This window comes from Pediculus humanus, genomic scaffold (assembly GCF_000006295.1).
Source record: "Pediculus humanus corporis 1103172107457 genomic scaffold, whole genome shotgun sequence".
NCBI classification, from domain to species: Eukaryota; Metazoa; Arthropoda; class Insecta; order Psocodea; family Pediculidae; genus Pediculus; species Pediculus humanus.
In genome coordinates, this window is record NW_002987077.1 from 691,941 (window position 1) to 697,240 (window position 5,300).

Sequence of the window (5,300 nt, forward strand, 5' to 3'; positions counted from 1 at the left end):
CAACGACGTATAATCGCGGAGTAAGTTATACGTTATCACGTTTCATAACAAGTTAAGGAAAAAAAAAAGTGACATTTTTTACTTTTTGAAACCGTTACTCACTTTTTTTTTTGTATAATTATAAAAAAATTTTTTGTCGTTATTATACGTCGGCCATATTTTCCATCTTCTTCTTCTTCATTTTTTTACGCACTCCAAAAAACACTCGTAAGAGAGAGAGTAATAAAATAATTTAAGTTGTGAAATCCGTGGGAAAACCGACCGACCGACCGACAGACAAAAAATAAAATTTTTTTTTTTTTCTCCCCCCGTCGTTGTCGTGCTCGATGTAAATAATAATAATAATAATAATTTACGCGAGAGAATATTAAATTTGATTAAATTGTTTAAAAAAAAAAAAAAAACTTATTAAACAGGTGAAAAAAAAAAATAATAATAATAAATTCAGGTGAATTTAAATAATCAAATAAAACGCTCATGTAATTTTTTTTTTTCGTAGGCGTGTGCAGGTGGTTTGTTTCTTAAATTCACGACTAATGAATTATGATAAAATTAACATAATTTTTATTTTTACGTCACGGATTTCTGTAATAATAATAATAATAATGATAATAATAATATTTTAATCGTAGTTATTCATTTATTTATTTATATATAAATTCAACCGCAATGCTTAATTTTTTTTTTTTTTAACTTTATTCCTTTGAATGATTTTTTTCCATTTTAAAATTGTTATTATTATCATCATTATCATTATTATTGTAATTTTCGTAAACGGCCCCCCCCCCATTTGGTTATTTATTTAAATAAATGAATTTAATAAGAGGGGGAAAAAGAAAAAAAACGATTGAATTATTTTACGTAAGTTAATAATTTTTTTTTTCGAAATTTTCATTTTTAAACATAAAATTTTATTATTATTATCATTATTATTATTATCGGATACATATATATTTATGGCTGCCATATTTTAAATTTTTTTTTTTTTTATTGATTAATAATGATAATTTGTCCAAAATTTGTTTCGTTTGTTTGTTCAGTCACGCGAAAACTCAACGTTCATTTTTTTTTTTTGTTTTTTGTGTTTGTCGTCACCGAATGTTTAATTGTATTATTATTATTATTATTGATTTAAGGATGTCACGCAGGTGACAATTCTTACAAAAATTTATTGTTTAATAAAATCACTTCACGTCAATCACGATTCTCTACAAACAACACCTGCGACTTTAAAATGTTTTTTTGTTTTTTTGATTTTTTTTGTTGTCGCGGTGATTCTTGCCAGTTTTTTTTGTTTTATTTGTATCTTAAAAAATGAAAATGTTTGTTCGTTTGTTTGTTTGTTGATAGATTATTAAAATGGGGAAAAAACAAAAAAAAAAATCGTGAATAATCCAAAAAAAAAAAAAACAACGAACTAAAAAATTTTCTTTTTTTGAATTTTTAATGAAAATTTTATAATAATCATTATCATCATCATTATTATTATCATTATTATTATGAAACGTAGTATATGTTTGCATATATATTTATACGTATATTATATATTGTAAACATTTTTAATGCGTTGAATTTTTTAAGAGTTTTGAAACAACGAGCGAGTCACCATAAAAATCGTTAATCAAATCAAAAAAAAAATTTTTTCTTTCTTTGTCTTCACAATGATTTGACGATTTTCAATTATTTTTATAAATTTTATAATTTTTTTTTTCTTTTTTTTTTTTTTTTTTTTTTTTTTTTTAGCAAATTGAGTGTTGATAAGCCTGGGAAATTTTTTTTTTTTTTTTTATACCTACAACGGAACCTACGTAAATCGTTTAAATAAATGATACTAAAACATTTTCTTTTTTTTTTTCTTTTCGTTTTTTATTCACACTAAACTATTCTACTTTATTATTATTATTATTATTTTTACGTTTTCCATTTCGTTCTATAAACCCTTTTAAAGTTTTATTAACTTTCGATCGAACTCTAAAATCATTATTATTATTAAATACATATATATAATTAAAAATGATACGATTGCATCAGAAATTTTCTTTTTTTTTTATTCTTTTATTTCTTTTAAAGATTAACGAACTTAATAAAAAAAAAGGATTGCAAAATAAAACAAAAAAGAAAAGAAAAGAAAATTAAATGCCTGGAAAATGATAAGAGATAACGTAGAGAAGATAACGACAATAAATCTCGAGTTATAGGGAAGGAAAAAAAAAAAATCACGTTTAACATTTCATATGCGATTTGTAAAATATTATTATTATTATTATTATTGTGTAATTCAAGCCCTTTAAAAAAAAAAAAAATAATAATAATAATAATAATAATAATAATTTTGCGATTTTGAAACGGTTGGCAGCAATTGTTTTAAAAATAAATTTCAATTTGTTTTGATGCCTAATTAAATCAAATATTTGGATTGTTAAGTGTAAAAGAAAATTATTTAAAAAGATAATCCCGGTACGTTTTATTACAATGCACAAGTAAATCTTTTTAGAATTTTAATTTTTGCCTATTGTAAGCCTATTAAAAATTTTCTTGCAATGCCATTTTTCATTGTAATTACACTCGCACACACATCTCCTCATTCTCCAGGTTATTACACACACATTTTCTCGTCACCACTGTTGCCAAATTGAGAAAATGAAACATTTTCATAAACTCAATAGGGAAAAAAAAATTATAAAAATGAATATACCATACGATTATAAAAAACAAATCGACTAAACAACAAACAGATGATATTCAAACATTATGTATCCTAAGGATCTTAATAAATAAAAAAAAATGTTGTTGGAAAAACTCCGACAAACGCAGCACAAAAAAAAAAAAAAAACATGATTGTCGTGATTAAAAGTGAAACGTAATAATAATAATAATAATAATAATAATAACGTTTTATACGAGTTACAGATCTATTTTAAAAAAAACAAACGATTGTTTATAAAGAAATTAAATTACGAATAAGATATTATTAATAATAATTGTTGTTATTAAAATTTTTATTTTTTTCTTTGATTGTATTAATATAATTATTGTTAAAAGATTAATCAAGCGTTTGTTTGTTCGTTTGTTTGTTTTTATGTACTTATTTAAATGTTTTTTTATTTTATTTTATGTACTTAATATAAAATAATGCACGAATCGTGTTTTTAATAAAAAAAAAAAATTTTAATTAACACTAATATCCATTCTCGTTTATTAATTATTACATCTTTATTTATTTATTTTTCTATTTGTTAATAAAAATAATAAAATAAAAAAAAAAAGGCAAGAAGAAAAAGAAGAAAAAGAAAAAAACCCAACCGTCTGCTCGAGATTATTTTTTTCTTATAACAATAATAATAATAATAATTTTATTTTTATAGATAAAATAAAAAAATTTTTCCATAAGAGACCGGAGTCAAAGGGGTTGATGACTTTTTAAGTTTGTATAGATAATTAACAGACGCCACCATTTAACATGTTTTCTCTCTCTCTCTCTCTCACTCTCGTTGAGTCGATATCAGTCTGCAAAGGGTTTCTTTTTTTTTTTGTTTGTACGATTTAAAAAAGAAAAAAAAGAAACCGATTTCTTGTTGTTTTACGTCGAACGAACGAACAAACGTCGTGTTTCGTTTGTCCTCCCTCATCCCTTTGACTTGTTTACAAAACAATCAAAAGGCAACCAACCAAATAGTTAAGACAAACAATAGTAAACATTACCTTAACGGTTTTGTAGTTTAAAAAAAAAAAAAATAAGTAAGAAAAACAACCGTTTTGTTTTTTTTTTCTTTTGGGTCCATCCATCCACCGTCGGATGCTGGTGCCCCGCGTGTGTGTTTGTGTTTGTGTGTGTTGCCAGTGTTTGTTTTTCTTTTTTTTTTGGGGGGGAGTAATCAGTTAAGTAAGTAAAACGCGTAGAAATCTTTTTTTTTTTTTTTTTTTTTTAAGTCGTGACAGGTGATTATCCATATTTATTTTCAATAGATAAAATATTAGTTTTGTTTTCAAAACCGTTTCGTCTGCATCGTGTAAAAAAAAAAAAAATAAAAAAATTGTTTCTTTTTTTTTTTCCAAGAGGTTGAAATAATAATAATAATAATACTGAAAAAAAATTTATGTCAGCAAAATTTTAAAAACGTTGTACCAGGGGGCAAATTTATCGTAAAAATTTTTTAAATTTATTTTTAAAAACGACAGGAAAACAAAAAAAAAATTATAATAATATATAAACTTTTTCGTGTAAATTATTTAGATTTGAGCTCGTTTACCTTTTTTTTGTCTTTCAATCAACGGGTTGTCAGCGTAATAAGCGGTTTTGATTTCTAATTTTTTTTTAAAACGACGGAATAACCTTTCACGACCCGGATAATTTGCCAAATACTCCGATATTGTTTGAAAAACAAACACCGGAAATCAAGTAAACCCCCAAAAGGTAATTTAAATAATATAGAAAAAAAAACATATGTATATATTTTTTTTAAATGTGAATATTTTAAAATTATTCGTTTTTTTTTTTTTTGATGCGCAGCGTTAAAGGGTCAAAGGTCATTATTGTTGTTTTTTTTTTTGAAATATTTATTTTTTTATTTGTTAAATCTCTTCTACTCAACATTCCTTTTTTTTTGAAATTTGCGTTCTTACAAAGCAAGCACGTTCGATTTTCCTGTAGGTTTTTTTTTTGTGAGATGAACGCGTCGTCGGAAAAATTTTTTATTTTCCGGTTGTTTCGACGATTGCACGATTTATTGTTTCGACGAGATTTTTAAAAACGAACGATGGCGATGGTTTGACCTTCAATCAAAGGTGATATTAAATTTGTTTGAACAAATTATGTTTGTACTTGGCGCATAGAATTATAAAATTGTTTACAAAAAAAAAAAAAAAAAAAAAAGATGCTGAACGTTATCAATGTCGTTATGAATTATTCTCAAACGGGAAATTTTTGATTTTTTAACAATAACAACAACAAACAACAACAACAGAAAATTTTCTAATAAATTTGGGTCATGAAATTTTATAATAATTGTATAAAAGTTTAAAAACCTTGGCCAATATTTATAACAAATAAAATTGTTTCGTTCCTGTTTTGATCCTGTTGTCGATTGTTTTTGTTTTTTTTTTTTTGTCCAATTGTAATTACATGTTATGTTCTTTGTAATGAAAAATTTACAATAATGTTTCACGACCTACGCAAACAAACAAACAAACAAACCGTTTACCCGATTGATTTAATTTTAACATTGAATTTTTTTTTTTTAAATAATTTTTTGTTTTTTTCTTTTCTCTTTTTTCACGCTTTTATGGTAACGGTGAAAACT